This window comes from Panthera leo, chromosome A1 (assembly GCF_018350215.1).
Source record: "Panthera leo isolate Ple1 chromosome A1, P.leo_Ple1_pat1.1, whole genome shotgun sequence".
Lineage (NCBI taxonomy): Eukaryota > Metazoa > Chordata > Mammalia > Carnivora > Felidae > Panthera > Panthera leo.
Window position 1 is genome coordinate 206656076 of NC_056679.1, and position 21523 is coordinate 206677598.

A 21523-nucleotide genomic window follows, 5' to 3' on the forward strand; every position below is an offset into this window, starting at 1 on the left:
ATTTCTCAGCCAGAATGCATCCACACTGTTTCAGTGTTTAATTGCCTCCTCTGTGGAAGTGGTTGTTAACATGTGATTAATTTTCCCAGAATTTCTAATTTTGAAGTTGATTATAGTATCTGTCATTGATAATTCTGTAAGCCTAACAAAACTACCTCTTTGCCTTGGTCCTGCTTTAACACCTTCAGAAATGATGGTGATAGTGACCAAAGCTTCTTGGCTCTGACATGATGATTAGTTACAGTAACATAATAGACAGAATGTCAATATGGTACCAACAGCTTGTGTGGTTAAGTTGTAATAAGCCTGGCAGCTGGAAAGTAATAATTCAGAAGACTATTTGCCTACATTTTGTGGCATGTCATGGCAATTACTTGGCATTACATATGCTGACAACTTGAGATGATGACTTATTTTTATTATAAAAAGAGAAGAATTTTTGTCATTAAGGTTGGGGGAAAATGAATTATGGAGCACTCATTCCTCTCCCACTGGGCTTTAGCCTGGGAAGTTTCATTTCTAATTAGGCAAGAACTGGGAATATTTTAATACTTTTGCAACTTGGATGTATTTACTTGGAATATTTAAATTTAAAGTTGAGGCCTTAGTACCCATTTTTGCATTACTTTTAGTGCTTATTAATTTCTTCTAGTAAACCAATGTCTGAAGAAATTAACAAGGGGAATAGAAAGGGTTTTTTTGTAAGATTATTCTGGGAATGTTCCTCTTATATCGTCTGAATTAATTCAGAAGTTATTTAAACCCATTTAAACCTTGGTAGCTCCTGGGAACTGTCTTCTGTTTACCTTAAGACAAGCCCCTTTATGAAAATGTTTTACAGCATTTACCTTCATTCAGGACTGATTATGCCCTTCATGTTCTTAGAAATGGTATAAATATAGTTAAATCTTATTAAATCCCAAATTGCTAGATTTAGATATACTGTATCTAAAATTCACATTAAATTCTTAGGAGCAGATGCGAGGTCTATTTTCCCAGAATTTCTACAAGGCCATACAAAATTAGGTCTTAATAATTTTTTAATTGACAGTGATTTGTATTTTTTTACTTTCACTTCTTCTTTCAAGTTAGAAGATGCCCATACTATGCGCCAAGTAGATCTCATAAGCATATGGGAGAAGTTCATAGTTAAACTCTCTTTCTCATGCCCATCTTAGAAATAATGGACAATTTAAATTTAACCAGGCCTAACTCAAATGAGTTTTCTTTAAACTAATACATGTGTCAATTACATTTCATTAATTTAAATATTTTTCCTTCTCTGTAGCCTTGTTCTAAAATGATTTCAGGCAGTTACCAAAATGCATACAAATAAGACCAAGAAAAACGGGGGTTGGAGGAGGGATTAAAAAGTAGACTAACAAATCTGGGAGAACCAAAGTGAGAAAAATAAGATGAAACTAAGAGTGTAATCAGTCAACTGAGCTGTGAGGATGATGAGTATTCTCTAGCAACAGGAAGCAAATGCCTCTTGAGTTTTCTGGCAGACCATTATAACATAGAATCATGAGTTGGTGAAATATCTGAGTGTCCATATAATAAGAGCAAAGCAGTTTATCAGAAGAGTAAAACAGTTCTCCATATTGAATCTAGAGAAATATTTTTGCAGTATGTTCTCAGAAAGAAATTAGGGTGCAGTGTGATAAAAACTGTTTTCTAGAACATTCTCTTAGCAAATACAAAAGTATGTTTCAGGAAGCTGTTTCTTATAATGCCCCTCAAAGTGGATTCGAGGTATCAGATCATAGAATAATTAAGGGGAAAAAAAAAGAAAAAGTATAAAGACTACGGGATGGTAAAGCAACATGCGGTTTTCTTGGGAGTCTGGCTTGATTCATGGAGAGCATAGGGTAGAGAGAAATTTATCCATATAGTCACCACCTGACCTCAAAATGTCCTATGCTGTCCAATTACATTGTATATCCATTCCTAACATCAAAAGAAGTAGTGAGTATACTTTGTAATTGTCTGTTTACTTTAAAGCATACTTGTTCTGGGGAGCTTGGGTGGCTCAGCTGGTTAAGCATCCGACTTCGGCTCAGGTCATGATCTCACAATTGATGGGTTCAAGCCCCATGTTGTGCTCTGTGCTGACAGCTTAGAGCCTGGAGCCTGCTTCAAATTCTGTGTCTCCCTCTGTTTCTGCCCCTCCTGCACTCATGCTCTGTCTCTCAAAAAAATAAATAAAAATGTTAAAAAAAAAGATTTAAAGCATACTTGTTCTGAAAAATTAAAAATAATACAGGCTTGTATTAAAATAAAAAGTTGCAATCTCTCCACTTGTATTCTCACTTTCCAGAGTTAACCCTCTTAACTATTTTGGGTCTATCAGAGCATTTTCTAAAAGTGTAATCTATTTATCTCTATTTAATTTTGAATAAAGTGGAATAATAACATATCTTTATGTTTTATAGTTTTATAGTTTTTTTTAAAGCTGACTCCATATTCTGGACTTCTCTGCCTTCCTGGCTTTTCCATGCCTTTCCTAAAGTAGTACAGTTTACCAGCTGTGTGGCTTGGGCAAGTTATTTAATCATTGTGAATTTCATTTTCTCATTTGAGAAGTAGGAATAATAAATAGTATTTAATTTGTAGGAGTGTTATAAGGATTAAATGAGGTACTATGTTTACGACATTTATAATAGTGGCTGGTACTATAGACCACTCAAAAACACATTATTATTATTATTATTATTATTATTATTATTATTATATACTCTTGCTTTTACTGACTGCATTGTGGGGATATATTATAATTTATACTTTATATAATCAATTTTATATTGTTGGATACTGAGATAGTGGAGCCTGTGTGTTTGTGTGTGGTAAAAGTACTTAACATGAGTTATACTCTCTTAACAAATGTTTAAGTGCATAAATACAGTACTGTTAACTCTAGGCACAATGTTGCACAGCAGATCTCTAGAGCTTTCTCATCTTGCATAACTAAAACTTTATGCCCATTGAACATCAACTCCTCAGCCCCTGATAACTACCATTCTACATTGTTTCTATGAGTTTCACTCTTTTAGATACCTCATATAAGTGGAATATGATCCTTGTCTTTCTTTGTCTGGTTTATTTATGTAGTATAATGTTCTCCAGGTTTATCCTCTGCTATCCCTGTAGGATTTCCTTCTTTTTTTAAGGCTGAATAATTCATTGAAAGCTGAAATAGTGGAACCTAGATTTTGAACTGGAATATACAATAAGATGGTTTTGCATGTTTAAAGAAGAGATAATGGCTGGTTTGAAAGAACTGGGGAGAAAAGTAGGAATTGGCTCAGGAGAGAGAATGCTAACAAGTTCAAGAGGAGGCATAAGGGACCTTGCTAAAGGGATTCTCCAGGCAGTTTCCTGTTTCTCAGTACAATCACATTTAGCTTTCTAGAAAAAGGGTTGTCTTTTTTTCCCTTAAAATCCCCATACAAGGTCTAAGAAATGCCACAATATTAATTTCAGCACTCAGAAAAATTTTATAAAAACAGAGAAGTAGCCACCCTGGGCTCCACAAAGACTGAGCAGAGAAAAGTATACAATTAAAACAAACAAAAAGCTCACAGCTTAATCTGAAGCACCAACGGACCCTCCCTTTACTAATGAACAATGGGCAATCCATTATTAGCGCACAGTGTGGCTTGGCACAAAATTTAATTCAAAGTACTAGACAGTTCTGCTAATTCCTTGCTTATATTTTAAAGGTACTAATGGTGCTTTCAAGAAACTAGATCAAACTGATTGATTTCAGGGTTGAATTTACTTGCCTTGAGCACTGAGCTTAAATTGTCAGAGGTTGGTGAAAAAGATACGCGGACATAGTTGTGGTAAGTTGCTATGGGCCTTTTGCCACATGCTCAGCAATCTCTAACATTACTCAATGCTAACTAGTCAGTTTAGTTAACTAAAAATTCCAAAAATGACTATTTATTGAGCAGTAAATATGTGCCACACATTAAGGCTAGGTGCTTTACAATTCTTCTCACTAATGTTTATACATTGAGTTGAATAGTGTCTCCACAAGAATGCATGTGAACTTCAGAATGTGACCTTAACTGGAAATAGAGTCTTTGAGGATATAAGATGTTAGTTAAAATGAGGTCATACTGGAGTAGGATGGGTCCTAATCCAATGACTCATGTCTTTATATGAAGAAAAAAGAGAGACACAGAGATACACAGACATCCACAGCAAGGATGTCATGTAATGACAGAGGCGGAGACTGGAGTGATGACATGTACAAGCCAAGGAACACCGACCATTGCCCACACCTACCAGAAGCTAAGAAAGACGCGTGGGATAGTTTCTTCTTCAGAGCCTTCAGAAGGAACCAAGCCTGCTGACACCTTAATTTCAGACTTCTGGCCTCCAAAACTTTGAGAAAATAAATTTTAGTTTTTTTAAGCCACCAGTTTGTGCTACTGTGTTACATCTGCCCTAGGAAACTGATACAATTCACATTAACACTTCCAGGTAAGTGTCAATGTCTCTTTTGAACAAATTTTAAAATATGACCTGAATCCAAGTCTTATGCTCACTCCACTGTCTTTTAACCAAGCTCTTTAAACAGTACGGGATAATAATTAGGTGATCCAATGAAAAATATTATCCAAAGAGTTTATGCTAATTGACCCATACACTGTTTCATTCCAATTCCAGGAGGAATTCCCCTCATCTTGAAGGTCAGTACTACTTCAAGATGATTATTACTACTTTGCTAAAACCTGTGGCCCAGGGAACAGCCGAAGAGAGATGGTTTTGGTGATTTCCAAACCACATTACGTTTCCTATGCTTGGAGGAGGGAAAGTTAAGGATATTGGAAGATGCATGCAAGGCAAAGAATGTGCACATTCTGTGTCAGATTCCCAGAAGAATCTGCTACAGGATACCAGGGAATGAATGGGAATCCAGCATTGAGAACTCGTCTGCTGTCTGTGGATTACCATGAACAGGGTTGGAAAAAAAGATGGTAATCCTAAATGTCACCACAAAAGGTTATAAACATGGGCACTGAGTCATGTGCAGTCATATATGCAGGGTGGAACAGGAAGAACCAGGAATGGAGGTCTGACTTGGCCCAAGGAACAAAATGGCACTCAGACAAGAAGTCACAAGAAGGAGTTGGTCTGGAAAGAAGTGTGTGAACACCATATATCCTGAAGGAAATGCCAAAATTTAGATTCATGCTGAGCTGGAAGGTGAAATAGCCAGTAAATGGGGAAGATCAGGGTCAAGAGATTCAGGACAGAGGACAGATATAAATTGAAACAGACTAAATCTATGACAGGGGGTCAAATATCAGAAATTCAAGTTACATTCATAGAACAAATAAAGATGAACCATTTATCATGTCCTTGACAAGTTTGGGGCTTCTGACAGAACGAACTGTGTTTCATATGTTTAAGGGGTTTGTGCAGGTGACAGAAAGCTTGCTCCCAGTTTTTTTTCTTATTATAGAAACTCTGTGCTGATTATATAATGCTTAACCTGTATTCCCAGTTGGTATATGTCTTAACCTCTCTGCCTGAAGGTATGCCCCTGTGAGTATTAATGGATATCATTTTTGAGCACCTACCGTGTGCCAGGCACTTGCCAGTGCTTCACACACATTGTGATGTCATTCTTTCTTTTTAATACAAACAATCCTGAAGAGTTTAAATGTAGAGAGATAAGTAACAACTGTTTTTTGTTGTTATTATTGGTCTTGTTTCCATCCCACCCTTCATGCCTTATTCATTGCCATAAATATCTGGTCCTTGTAGCAATAGTGTGTTGGATGCGATGGGCATACTTTGTATACACACAGCAGTGTAGGTATGTGCTGCTTACTAGAGCAGGGTCTTTGTGGCTGGGGATTTTGGCAGTTGTGGAAGACTACGTCTTCTGGGGGAGATTATGGTAAAATGAGGTAGAAGACTGAGAAGAGAAGTCCAGAGTCATTCTATGTGATAAGGTGCCTGAAGGTGTTTGCAGTGGATTTTATCATATTTCCCACAAGGGCAGGGATTAATGTCAGAGTGTGAATTGCCTCAAGTAGAGACTGAGAAGCTATTCAGAGAGGGAGTGCCTCAGGGAGGGTGGAAGGGTATTTACAGAAATATCTTGACTCTTTCCTCATAAAACTGTAGGGGAGAGAGAACTTTCATTGTTTTCTCTGAGGTTCTTCCAGCTGGTTTAGGAATTAAATTGACATGAGACAAATTAACAGAAGAAACAAAAATTATGTGTGCATGGAGGCCTGATAATGAAATTGAGACCCAACGTAATGACCAAGGCAGTCTGTTTTTTTTGTTTGTTTGTTTTTTCAATATATGAAATTTATTGTCAAAATGGTTTCCATACAACACCCAGTGCTCATCCCAAAAGGTGCCCTCCTCCGTACCCATCACCCACCCTCCCCTCCCTCCCACCCCCCATCAACCCTCAGTTTGTTCTCAGTTTTTAAGAGTCTTTTATGCTTTGGCTCTCTCTCCCACTCTAACCTCTTTTTTTTTTCTTTTTTTTTCCTTCCCCTCCCCCATGGGTTTCTGTTAAGTTTCTCAGGATCCACATAAGAGTGAAAACATATGGTATCTGTCTTTCTCTGTATGGCTTATTTCACTTAGCATCACACTCTCCAGTTCCATCCATGTTGCTACAAAGGGCCATATTTCATTCTTTCTCATTGCCACGTAGTACTCCATTGTGTATATAAACCACAATTTCTTTATCCATTCATCAGTTGATGGACATTTAGGCTCTTTCCATAATTTGGCTATTGTTGAGAGTGCAAGGCAGGCTGTTTTTATACATTTTAGACAAAGTGATAATTTGTGAGGAAATTTACAGGATGTAGAAAAAGAAGATGCTTGGTAGCTTTAAAATTTTTTTAACTTTGTTTTATTTATTATTGAGAGACAGAGACAGAGCACGAGCATGGGAGAGGTAGAGAGAGGAGGAGACACAGAATCTGAAGCAGGCTCCAGGCTCTGGGCTGTGAGCACAGAGCCCGATGCGGGGCTTGAAGTCACAGACCGCGAGATCATGACCTGCACCGAAGTCGGACACCCAACGGACTGATCCACCCAGGCACCCCTTGGTAGCTTTAATTAGTAAGGAATTGTAAGCAGAATTTGGGCTGAGGTAGTAGATTAGTAAAACAAACAAACAAACAAAAAACAAACCAAGATTTGTTTCTATAGTTTTCTTAGCTTTAAAGTTCCTATCTCGGGGTGCCTGGGTGGCTCAGTCAGGTGACCGACTTTGGTTGGGATCATGATCTTGCGGTCTGTGAGTTCGAGTCCCGCCTCGGGCTCTGTGCTGACAGCTCAGAGCCTGGAGCCTGCTTCCGGTTCTGTGTTTCCCTCTCTCTTTGCCCCTCCCTTGCTCTCTCTCTGTCTCAAACTTAAATAAGTAACCATTTTGGGGGCACCTGGGTGGCTCAGTCGGTTAAGCTTCCCACTTCTGCTCAGGTCATGATCTCAGGGTTTGTGAGTTCAAGCCCCCCACCCTGCTCTGTGCTGACAGCTCAGAGCCTGGAGCCTGCTTCGGATTCTGTGTCTCCCTCTGTCTCTTTGCCCCTCCCTGCTCATGCTCTTGTCTCTCTCTCTCTCTCTGTCAAAAAAAAAAAAAAAAAAAGTTCTTATCTCTTATCATAAGGATGTCTTTTTATTTCGTGGTACACTGAGGGCAGTTTTCATATGGGAGATTTATTTCCTGCTTTCAGGGGGACAGAGGAGGGTCGGAGTGTCCTTGCACCAGCTGTTTCCCAAAGAGCTTGGGAATATGCCATTGTGGTACATTTTGGAGTAGCCTGCCCCGGGCCCTGGCAAAACTTACCAAGTTAACTCCCATTCCAAATAAAACATCTTAGGTACTTTCCTGTAGCTCTTCAAGATACATCTGTACTACCTTAACAGTATAGTGCAGTTAGAAATTCAAACATGAGTTTAGCCACTTACCAGTCACATAAAGCTTGAAAAAGTTACTTCTCCTTTTTGAACCTCAGTTTCTTTATCTGTAAAATTAGATAATACCTACCTTGCAGGGTGTGTGAGACGGTTATGTTTTCAGGCTGGCAATGAAAAGTATTTAGTAAATTGTAGTTCTCCAATTATCCCAAACTATGCACATTTCTTTCTTTCTTTCTTTCTTTCTTTCTTTCTTTCTTTCTTTCTTTCCCTTTCTTTCTTTCTTTCTTTCTTTCTTTCTTTCTTTCTTTCCCTTTCTTTCTTTCTTTCTTTCTTTCTTTCTTTCTTTCTTTCCCTTTCTTTCTTTCTTTCTTTCTTTCCTTGTACTTTCCTTAACAAATGCCTGAGGAATATGAAAAGTAATTTTATAAAGAAAAAAAACAGTTAACTTTCTGTATACTAAGAATTATACTAGATTATAGAGATATGAAGATGATAAAATCAAGTGTCTATTTTTGATCAACACATAGTCTTATAGGGACAAAAACACGTTTAAAAAAGTGAATATAACTAGTAGAGAAAATTCATGCGTAAGTTTCTGGAAGAAAGGAACACAAAATGTAATTGAAGCAGAATTTCTCAGTATTGAGGTCATACTGAATTAATCAACCAGGAAAATGAAAAAAAAAAAAACCCTTATTGTTTGATATTTGAATTATTAAAACTTTTTTAATATGACTCATTAAATTAATTCTGAGAAGTAGTTTGCTAGAATTTATTTGGTACAAGTATTTTAGGTATTCTTAGCATATTAAAAGATATTTTAGCATTTATCTTGGGGTATTTGGTAAGACTTCAGAGTGCTTTAAACATTTATTTTATTATTTGAAAAAAATTTTTAATTTTTATTTTTGAGAGAGGGTGGGGAGGGGCAGAGAGAGAGGGAGGCACAGAATCGGAAGCAGTCTCCAGGGTCCATGCTGTCAGCACAGAGCCCAATATGGGGCTCAAACTCATGAACCGTGAGATCATGACTTGAGCCGAAGTCGGACGCTCAACTGGCTGAGCCACCCAGGTGCCCCCAGAGTGCTTCAAACATTTAGAAAAATGTTCTATGTAGGGGCGCCAGAGTGGCTCAGTCGGTTGAGCGTCCGACTTTGGCTCAGGTCGTGATCTCATGGTTCGTGAATTTGAGCCCCGCGTCAGGCTCTGGGCTGACAGCTCAGAGCCTGGAGCCCCCTTCAGATTCTGTGTCTCCCTCTGTCTGTCCCTCCACTGCTTGCACTCTGTCTCTCACATTGTCTCAAAAATAAATAAACGTTAAAGAAATTTTAGAAAAATATTCTATGTTGAGACTAGAATTTTTAAAAACATATACCATAACCATAATGCAAATGAAAAAATTTAAATATTTTCTAATTATCTGCATGTTCACATGTTTCTTATATGATTCAGATATTAGATGCCAATAGTGTGTATTTTTACTCCTGGATTCCTGGGGAAAATATCATGAAAAGGAAAAAATTATTATAGGGAGACAAAAATGAAGAGTGACAGATTGTTAGCCACCCCCCCCTCCCCCCCCCGCCACACACAAAATCTCTGGTTCCCATATATCTCAACACTTACATTTCAACTCTTACAACTGTTTTCTCTTTACTCCTCATCAGGAGGGGATAGTAAATGTTGAAAATCTGAACCTATTCTTCAATATCATCTCCCTCTGTTTGCAACCTTCACCCAAATCCTAATGATGAAATGATAGCTCTGAATGGTAGTTTTTTATTTAAAATTTGTATTTTATTTTCAGATAAAGCCATGTAAAAAAAGGTAGTTTTTTATTTTAAATTTTTATTTCATTTTCTGATAAAGCCATGTAATCCTATCCTTATGTTACTTTTAAATACATGTTCATCTATTTAAACCACTAATTCCTAATTCCTTTCAAAGTAGACCTTTCTGAAAGATATCAGATCATGATAGTTCTAATTTTAACATTGATGAACAAGATTCAGTAGTACCACATGAAATATGTTACATTCCAGAGGAAGGATTAGTTTGAGTCTTTTAATTTGCAATTTTATTTTCTTGAGCCACCACAACATGCTTTATAAACAGCAGCTTGCAAAAAATGTGGGTACAGGTTCTAATGAGAGAAAAACAAAATGGCTTCCTGGGAACATGAGTTGTGGCTTGACTCCCATCAGGGGCCAAAGCAAATATGAGCCCACAAAATGAAAAGGGCTGTGTCTGACTTTGAATTGTTGTTGTAGTCATTGTAAAAAAACTCATTGTTCACTAAGCAAGATATAAACTATTCAAATTAACTGGATGTGTTACTTATTGGAACTAGGCAAAGAGCTTAAAATTCAAGCTATTTCCTTGTGCCAAGGATTGACTGTACTGTTCATGTTCTGAGATAAACATCCTTAACATTGTTGGCAATTTGCAAAATGTGAAGGGTGTACTTTTGGACTTTGGGATACATAGCTGTGGTTTTGAATTCTCTTTCTGTTGTTTAGGTGTATATCCTTAGATTTTTAAATCCCTCTGAGTCCCAACTTCCTTATCTTTGAAATCACTAATTACCTTGTTAGCATCGTGAAGATTTAGTGAAATGACATAAATAAAATCTCCAGTAGACTGCATGGGAAGGAACAAAAGGAGAGCCAAAAAGAAGGGCCAGAGAAAATGGAAGAAGCCAGGAGACTGTAGTGCCTTTTTATATGCCTGAACACTATGCGCGAACCTATTTTGAAACTTACCTACTGTCCTTTGATTTTTGGCTTATTTTTCTATGTCAACAAACAATGAACTTCTTAAAGGAAGGAACCTTTTTTTTTCCAACCCCAGAATCTGGTATGGGGACTGACTCCTAGTCTTGATAAAATTTGCTTGTTAACTGAATAATAGACTGGTCTCCCAGACACTATGATCTGAGAGAGATTTGGTCACTAGAGTTAGCTAGGTCTTGGGACAACTGATTCATGGTTAAAGCATAAGCTACTGATCTCGAATTCTCTTTTAGTGACCCTAGATTAATGTGAGAATTCTTTTTTTTAAACTACAGATTTGAAGAACTATGGAACCTATGAATCTGTAGTTTTGACAGTTTCCAAGATATTCTGATATGCAGTCAGATTTTCTCTTGGCAATTCTGAAGTTTTTGTCATTCTTACTTTGCAAAAGTTTAGCATCAAAGAGCCCAAGATGAACAAGCCAGGAACCAGCAAGTGGATAGAAAATAGTGCAGGCCATGAGGGAAGAGGATTCTGAGATATCTAGGAAGGCATGGATGCAATAATCATCTTGGATGGTGCTTGCCAAATTTATCTGATTATTTAAGTCAAGGCAGATAATCAGAATAGAAATTGGAAAACAGTCTGGCAAGGTTGGAATCCTACCTCCACTTGGCAAGTAACTTAATCTTTCTTACCTCGGCTTCCACATCTGTAAAATAATCATACTTCTACTTTATAAGGTTCTGTGAAGACTAAATGAAATAATCTATACTAAGCATAGTTCTTGGCGTAAGTTTGTGCTCTATTCATACCTATGTCACCATCATCATCATTTCATTATCTTTCCAGGACCAAACAAATCTTATCTCCACCACGAATTGTTACTTGACATTTCCAGTTCATAAATATTTACTTTGAAACAACTTATAGATTAGAATTTTGGAATTTAGCTCTATATTTCCTTGCATAATGCCATTTTTTCAGTAATGATTTAGTTGTCTTTTTCTTAGAGCTTTATCTTGTGAAGAAAACATCTGCTTACTGACATTCTATAGGAAGTATATCTATGTTGAGCTGAACGTACAGTGGGTTTCAAAAAGCACATTAGATGGACAATTCTATTCTACAAAACAATGTCAATTATAGCCAACTCCCATATTATAGAACATCAACAACAAAAACGGGGGTACTTCTTACCACTTTGTAGCATGTGCTTCCAAAATTAATTCCAACCACTGAAACAAATCAAGAGAAAATGCTTTGGTTTAAAAAGAAAAACATACACATGTTTTTGTGGTCAGAATTCTAAACACTGGTTAAATTTCTACATTTTCAAAAGAACTCTATGGCAACTCTGGATTGTGCAAGTATGAGGCAAACTAGAATTGAATTTGCTCATCCCCTTTTAACTCCAAACTTGCTGCCTGCTCCCCACCCCCCCCACACAGCTGAAGAAAGTTTATTTTTCTTTGTGAATCATTTTGTATCAGAGTGAGTCTAAAGTAGATAGACTTAATATTAGTCATTGCCTTTAAAATAAGTTGAGGTTTCCCTAATTTATGCATACAAGGGTAGGCATACATGCACAAATACAGATATTTTAATAAAAAATATTTTTAATTCCATGAGTTAATTCTGTTTGCTTTACTTTGTTTAGTAGAAAATAGAGGAATTAGGGAATTACTTAATTATGTTTTTAAAAAATTTGCTTTGGTCAGAAACATTTTAAAAATCGATAAAATGATTATAAATTCTGATTATAAATTGCATATGGGTGGCTCAGTTGGTCGAGCATATGACTCTTGATTTCTGCTCAGGTCATGATCCCAGGATCATGGGATGGGACCCCATGTCAGGCTTTACACTGTCCATGCTGAGCATGAAGCCTGCTTGGGATTCTCTCTCTCTCTCTCTCTCTCTCTCTCTGACTCTCTCTCTTTCTCCCCCTCTGCCTCTCTCCCCTGCTCTCTCTCTCTGCTCTCTCTCTCTCTGAAATTAAAATTAAAAAAAAAAATCCTGATTATGAAAGTATGTTATTTGTTAAAAAAAAAAAAAAAAAAAAGGAAAATGGAGAAAGAGGAAAAAAATTTCACCCACAATCCATTTACAAAGAAAACAAAGGTAAATTTTTGAATATTTTCTATCAGTATTTTCCCATGCCTCCTCTCTCTCTCTTTCTCTCTCTCTCTCTGTCTCTCTCTTTCTCTCTGTATTTATAGACACACACACAAACACACACATACAAACATTTCACCAATTATGACCATATAATGTCTTACTACTACTTTTTCTTTTGACGTTATTGCCATTTTATGCCAGCATAGATTAAGGGCAATAATAAATATTGCTGAAATTCTGTGTAATGTTTAAACATGCATTCAGAAAGAAATTGGATTGTAAAAGGCACGTGAGCTGTGGGGAGTTCTTTTACTTCATATCTATATTTAACCTATAGTCATAATTTACCTGATCCTTTTCCTAGACAATTTTTAGATTAAATGATTTTTAGGCTCAGTGTTTTTAGTCAAAATTTTAATTTTAAAATGCATCAGTGAAGTTTAGCAAAAACTGAATTGGTCCTATGCCGTGCCTCTGATTCCTTACATTTTTTTCATAGTTCTTTTAGTAATTATCATAATATAGTATTTACTAAACATTGGCACTAAAATAGTAGTGTGTGGGATAAAACCAAAAATTATTTTAGTTTCCAAATCTCATCTGCCTATGAACATGAAAAGATTTCTATCACTCCTGGTGGAAATTATCTACTCTAATTTACTAGTCCTTTGAAATAATATATATGTATTTATATTTAGACTTCTCTGTCTTTGACCAATATGTGTTGTACTAATAAAAATAAACTCGGGGCGCCTGGGTGGCTTGGTCGGTTAAGCGTCCGACTTTGGCTCAGGTCATGATCTCACGGTCCATGAGTTCGAGCCCCGCGTTGGGCTCTGTGCTGACAGCTCAGAGCCTGGAGCCTGTTTCAGATTCTGTGTCTCCCTCTCTCTCTGCCCCTCCCCTGTTCATTCTCTGTCTCTCTCTGTCTCAAAAATAAATAAACGTTAAAAAAAATTAAAAAAAAAAAAATAAACTCATTCATTTGTACATTATGCTGTTCTGAAGTGAGAGTGTGGCTGTAGTGACTTACTCGAACTGAAATACTCCCCACTATTGTTCCTGAAACTGACAGTAACTCTCTAACCAGGCTCTGCAGTGCTAAATATGCCAGATAACTTCATAGATTCTAAGTTAAACTTTTAAATTAACATATTCCTTTTTAGCAATGGCACCACATTGCGTAAGATAATCCTAGCCTCGTGGTTTTGAAGCCAAAAGCCTGAGTCCATTTCCTTATCAACAGAACTCAATATAATGAATGAAATGGGAAGAAGTGCCTTCATAAAAGCCTCTCTTTATTCCCCTCTTCCTTGGATGACTCATCCCATAAGCCAGAGTTTTTCTTTCCTGCTATGGCAGAAATCTTATGTTAGATTGGCCTTACAATTTATTTAACAGCTGCTAAGTGCCAATGGTACTGACAAGAAATAAAAATTAGGATTTGCTTTTGTTTGCAGGGTATCCTATCCAAATAGCTTTTCATTGGTAAAGTGAAGACTATGCTTGCTATATTTGGAGGGCTTATTAACTCACAAATAATTGGCTTTCACTTGGCAAATTTTCGCAAAACTATATAGAAACTAGCAAAGTAGATGATATTTAAGGCAAAGCAAACTACCTGGATTTTTGATGAAGCAATTACTGCTATTAAAATATATGCTTTTATAGTTGTCAATTAAGGATGCCAGCAACTGAATAAATTATGAGTAAATTAATTAAATAAATAAATCACTAAATAAATTATAATAAATAAACAAATAAAAAAGCAATTAAAATTCTTCAGGTGCAGGTAGCATCACCACCATTTAAAATGAACTTTTCTCCAAAGGATTTCATATAAATTATTTTGATAGATCTGAAATACACCAGGCAGACAAAATAAAATTGAATATGAATGTCTGATTTGAAGTTGCATGTGTTATGTGTACTTTTCCTCGTAACCTCTAAGGAGCTTAAAATATTGAGTTGTGTATAAAATAATGGACTTTTCATAGTTGTTTATGTCACCATCTCTTTTAGTAAGATAAAAACAGAGAGGGAGGCAAACCACAAGAGACTCTTAAAATACAGAGAGCGAACTGAGGCTTCATGGGGGTGGGGGTGAGGTGAGGAAAATGGGTGATGGGTATTAAGGAGGGCACTTGTTGAGATGAGCACTGGGTGTTATACGTAAGTGATGAATCACTGGAATCCACTGCTGAAGCCACGACTGCACTGTACATTAGGTAACTTGAGAAAATAAATAAATAAATAAATAAATAAATAAATAAATAAATAAATATCAGGCTGAAAATCTTTAAAAATAAAATAAAAAAATATAAATGTGAGATTGATTAGATTCTAAATAAAACTAAATGAAATTGTGATACGAGTAGAAACTCATAAGCTTGTTACTTTATTAAAAGTGGAAATCACTGAGTAGCTGTATCTGTGGCTCTGATACATGGAAGGCACCTCACTGCATTAACTACATCAGTTCACTAAGATTTCTCTAAAATATGCACAACAGAACCAAACATTCTAACTGGTGATTTTAAATAAAAATTATGACTAGGGGCGCCTGGGTGGCTCAGTCGGTTGGGCGGCCGACTTCGGCTCAGGTCATGATCTCGTGGTCCGTGAGTTCGAGCCCCGCGTCCAGCTCTGTGCTGACAGCTCGGAGCCTGGAGCCTGTTTCCGATTCTGTGTCTCCCTCTCTCTGACCCTCCCCCGTTCATGCTCTGTCTCTCTCTGTCTCAAAAATAAATAAACATTAAAAAAATTAAAAAAAAAATTATGACTAAATAGAGTATGCTGAATCAAATCTAGAATTCAAACTCACAAAAAAGGGGCAAAAGTATCTTAAAGGACAAGCTATTTAGTAAATATTTGTAACAAGGATACCTTTCAATACTATATGTGTGCATTCCTATGAGCAAAAGTAAATGAATAATTGTTTCTTAGGGAAAGAATATGTCTTGAAGTGGGCCATGCACATGAAGCCAAAACAAATACCATTTGCTAAAAGGAAGTGGCCTGTGTGTGACTGGGAATGATTATAATGCTGTAAAATAGATCATTGTTTATCGAGTAAGACATGAATGATTTCAAATGATTGAGAATATTATTTACTTGACCTGGATACAGAGCTCAAGTTAAAGGTTATATATTCACTGATTTTTTAATGCTAAGGACTTGCTATGGTGTTAATGCTTTCTGTGGTGCCCTTTACAGAGTTAGTGCTGCATAAAGTCTTTCTAAGTAGTTCATGCAATGAATACCTTTTGGGGACACACTGAAAAGTACTAGGAAATAGTTTAATTCCTTCACATATCAAAGAGAACTTATTGGAACTTCAGTTCTGCCTTCGCTTAACCGTCTGTCATTGGCCGACTTATTCAACATTAATGAGCACCATTATTTCTAAAATGGAATTAATGGTACCTACTTCGTAAGAATATTGTTAAGATTAAATGAGGACACATATATGAAAACATAAAATAATATTTCAGAGTAATGTGACTCAAGGAAAAGTGCATGAGTCTTATAATTAGATACACATAATTTTACAATCAGCTGGTAAGAAATTGGGTTATTATTGATTCCAACATTTTACTTCCAGTGTGACATCTTTATACATCATGTCTTTTGCCATGTAGCTTGGCAATGTTCCCTGCTATGGCTGGAATAAATTTCCTTGCATGTTGGTGTTGGGCTTGGCCATAGGAATTTGCTTTGACCAATGGAGTGTTAGTGGAAGTGTCAAGGCTGTGAGAGGCAACATGTGTTCTCTCTCTTGTGCTTTCCTCTTTGCACAAGGAGAATATGCTCAGGTTAGTCTGCCATTTCTTTTTTTTTTTTTTTTTTAACATTTTTTATTTATTTTTGAGACAGAGAGAGACAGAGCATGAACGGGGGAGGGGCAGAGGGAGAGGGAGACACAGAATCAGAAGCAAGCTCCAGGCTCTGAGCCATCAGCCCAGAGCCCGACGCGGGGCTTGAACTCACGGACCGCGAGATCGTGACCTGAGCTGAAGTCGGACGCTTAACCGACTGAGCCACCCAGGCGCCCCTAGTCTGTCATTTCAACAAGATTGAGGAGGCATGTAGAGTGAACTGCAAATTGGAGCCATAACTTGTCTTTAGACCAGTAAGTGATGAATGAATGCTAGTTATTGTTGGACGTTGAGAACTTTAGAGTTGTTTGTTATCCTGCACAACATTAGCATCAGTTGACTGAATTGAATATGGCCCTATTCAATTACTTGGAGTGCAGAATTTGTTTCTTTCCAAAGCTGTTCAGATAGTTTTACATTTGCTCTCTTCACATGTCAGTAGTGGCTATAATCCTCTACATTTATGTAAATCTGTGGACTTAGGAAGCAAAATGTCTCTCAACATTAGGCTAGGTACCTAAGCATAACTGTTTTGATGTATGTTTCCCATATAGCTTGGTATATTTCACTATATTTATTTATAAGTATGGAATGCAAATTGACTGATTTTATACATAGTTCATTTCTGTGATAGTACTTATGAAATTACCTATGCCAGATATAATTGTGCTCTGAAGTCAAACCTGCTGACATAAGGAAAGAAAAAAGTCAAATATTCTGGGCACTCCGAGTCCTCTGGGTCTCTCTTTATTGGTAGACATTCAGTGTATTGGTTTGGTCATGTTGTTGAAATATGGGGATGGGGATGATAGGGTGGGCTCTTACATGCCTACCCCTAAGTTGACAATGTCACCTTTTCTGTATATTAAAGGGCTGAAATAAGCTACAGTAAAAAAAAAAAAGACCCCAAAATAGAAGGTGTAAGAATATAGATGCTTATTTCTCTTGTGTAGTGGTTTTGAAGCGAGTGGTCTAGAATAACTCTAATCTTTGTGGTCACTGCTGTAGTCAAGTGCTTTCTGAGACATACTCTGCCCTCACCATCACTATTGAGAACTTAGTCACTTGGCTATATCTAACTGCAAAGGGGCTGGGACAGGTTGTCTCCAGCTAGGAAGCTAAGTTCTCAGTTTCAACTCTATTACTGTGAAATTCTACAACACCTACAATGTATTGGAAGAAAAAGGATCTATTTAACCTCTTCCCCACCTAAATAGAATCCCTTTTCACTCTTGGGCCATTGCAACTTCTTTATTGCTTCTAAAGTTTGGGATCATATGTACAGAGCTCCTACTTCAGTTCTCTGCTTTCTAGCCATGTGACTTTGAACAAATTACTCTGTAGTCTCAGCTGCCTTATCTTTAAAATGAGCATTAAATACTCATAATACAATAAAATATTTGTAGAAGCACTTAGAACAGTGGCTGATGTCCTATTGTAGCTGTAGTCATTGTATAAGCTTCATTGTAATGGCAGGGGACACTCACTGATTGGTAGGTACTACTAATGCTGTTGTTGGAGTCAACCTGACATCGAAATTCCCACATGAATGAGATCCTAAGAAGGGCTCTCACTTTATTGTTACCCCCCCCCCCCCAACACACACCGGTTGCTCCTCAAACCATTCTCCAGCACTCTGGGTACATTTGGTGTGTGATGCCTAGGATTTGGGCAGGATGAGCCTTTCTGGACCTTCACCTGTCCTAGGAGCCTGATTTCTGCAGTTTTGCTCCTTCCTGCTCTTCAACAGCTCCGGCCCAGAGTTCAGTGCAAGCCATGTAATTCTCTGCAGGTGTCACTTGAGCCTGCTTGTGACAGAGAGGATAGATCTCTTCTTGCAGAGTCCCAACAGCTTGACTTGGCAGCCCCTGACAACCCCCTAGGGGTCTGTGCTCAGATACATTGCCAAGAGGGCCTACCCAGGCAACTTTACAATGGGCCTGGGCAGGGCCTCACAAACCCAGTTTGGCTCCAAATGGGCTCCTTTCTTGCTATTCTCTAATGAGGTGGGGTGGATTTCATCTCGGTTGCTTAGGGAACTGGCACCCTCAGAGAAGGGGAGCCCAACTGAAAAGTTTCCTAGCCCGTATGATTTCGCAATTTCTGGTGGGTAGAAATTATCTTGTGCTTTTGCTCCCCAAGTTTAGTAAGCATATTACCACTACTTTTATCCAACACACTCACTAGAGCCACACTATCCAATATACCAGCCGCTAGCCACATGTGCTACTGGGCTCTTCAAATGTAACTAGTCTTACCTGAGATGTGTTGAAATTTTAAATACGCACTGAGTTTCAAAGACTTACATAATATGACTTTTTAAAAACATATTATTAAATGGTATTTTATATAGATTATGTTGGAAAGGTATTTTAGAAATATTGAAATAAATAAAATATATTGTTAAAGCTAATTTCATTTGTTTTTCATTTTTGCTTTTAAAAAAATATAGCTACTAGGCAACTTAACATATGTGGCTCATATTTATTTCCATTGGACAGAACTGAAATAGGCAGTATGGATCCAAGCCATGTAGAGATATAAATTTTAATTCTGTTTATTTCCCAGTAAAGTTGAAGACAGTTCCAAATAGGCAGGCGTTTTTATCAGAGCAAGCACATAGTAGAAATGTAATTTTCCAATGCAAGATAAATTGTGTAAAGACTCTTGACTACCTCTAGGCTGATCCTAGGAGCTTTATTCTTGTTGCTCAAAATCATAAAGAAGAAATATTTATGGTCAACATTACCTGGCACTGTGTAAATTGTAGTTGAATTCTGTAGATTTCAAATGACATCCATAAGAATGATTCAAACAAGAAATGATTTGGGTGACTCAGTAAACCTTAGTTTGCAAATTAGAAATGATGAGATAGACAATTTCAATATTAACTGTCAGAACATGCATTTTTAAAATACTCTTGTCATATACTTTCATGTTTAATCAGAAGTAAAGTTAGTAGTGACAATATCTAAGTAAGCCTTAGGAGGATTCTAATTAGCTGAGGATATTCCTTTCTAGTTACTCTCTCTTTGTATTCTGATTGACAAAATAATTTCATTGTCATATTAGAGGTAGGGAGACTTACATGTGTAGGAACCTGGTTCTGAACTGAATTCTATTAGGTATAGGGAGGTATATATGATCAGGCTAATAGCTCTTAAAGGTTGAACAGCAACAGTATCATTCTGTCAACTTTTAGAAACTTGATTTTTTATTTTTATGTCTATGTACATCAGGATACAATCAGAAAAGCAGAACCACTAGGAACTAGATTCACTCATTCATTCATTCATTCATGTATTTATATTAAGGGCTTTGTTATGGGGGTTTGACAGTGGAAGCTGATTAGCAGGCATTATGAGGCCATTGTCCTTGTGTCTGATGCTAAAGATTGAAGTTTACATGAATAAGGGAAGATGGCATGAAGTGGAGGAGAACAGAAACAAGCGGGAACCCCTAAGCATCAGTTTTTATTGCCTTTTACTTTGATGGCAAAGGTTTCTGGCAGAAGCCAGGCCCTTCATCACGGAGCCACAAAAACACACACATGCACATGCACAGCATGTGAAAAAGTTGGAAAAGCAAAAGGAGAATTCAGTAGAAGGTGGAGCTGTTGTAGACCCTGCCCCTGACTCACACCAACGAGGTGAACCAGAGAATAAATGACAATTTGTATGACCTACAACCAGTGGCTGCTGCTTTATTTCCACCTCCAAATCAGAGTCTCTGTGGGTTATCATCCATGGAAAGATACATAGAAGGGAAGTCTGGGAATTGTAGTTCAACCTAGCTAAGTGGAAGCAATACAAAACCACTACTGTGTCTGTCTATGTGTGTCTTTTAAAAATGCTTTTCAGGGGCACCTGAGTGGCTCAGTCGGTTAGGCGTCAGACTTCAGCTCAGGTCATGATTTCATGGTTTGTGACTTCGAGCCCTGCGTTGGGCTCTGGGCTGACAGCTCAGAGCCTGGAGCCCGCTTAAGATTCTGTGTCTCTCTTTGTCTGCCCCTCTGCTGCTTGCATTCTGTCTCTTGCATTGTCTCAAAAATAAAAAATACTAAAAAATATTTTTTTAAATGCTTTTCAATCTGTCCTCCATGCATCAGCATTATCAGGTATATACAAGAGCTTTTCTTTGTCTTTCTCTCTTCCTTGTGTACATGTTTTGGACATGTTTACATTGTCTTCTTGGTATATCTCTTTGTTTCTGTTTCTTTTGGCCCATTTTTTTTTTCTTGTTCTCTGACTTTTCTTTCCTGCATCTTGGCCTCTTGGCCTCTTGCCTGTTTGCCTCACTCTGTTCTCTTATGATCAAAAGACTAAATTGCTTTTCCAATTTTTTTAGTCCAATTAGTGAATATAGTTTTAGGATCTCTGTTCTTAACATTCACAGGACAGCTTAGATTTATTTCTAGAAAAAAAATGACAAAAAAGTTGAATGTCATTAGATTAATGGTTTTTTTTTGTGAGTAAATAGCCCTGGCAGAAATAGTCTGATCAATATTAAAAGTAATTGATCTCAAACTTTAATGGATGTTTCAGAGCAGCTCTCACAGCTGCCAGGCATCACCTCTTGCCACTGTAGCATTTGACAAATACTCTGGTTTTTAAAGGGTACTCACTACCTCATTTCACTGTTTCGCATTTTTTATGTTAGAGAATGCCTCAGGCAGTCAGAAGAGATAGCCACCTCTAAAATTAAGGAATCTCTAGAAAGTGTTATTTTCCAATTTTTTTTCTAGAGATGTTTTGAAACTGTCATCTATTTGGAACAATTACCAAATTTTTAAGCATACATCTGCCCAAGTGGAATGTTGTTATTATTTTGTCACATTCCCATGTGGACCAGAGGAATGGGATATTTTTCTTCTGTTTC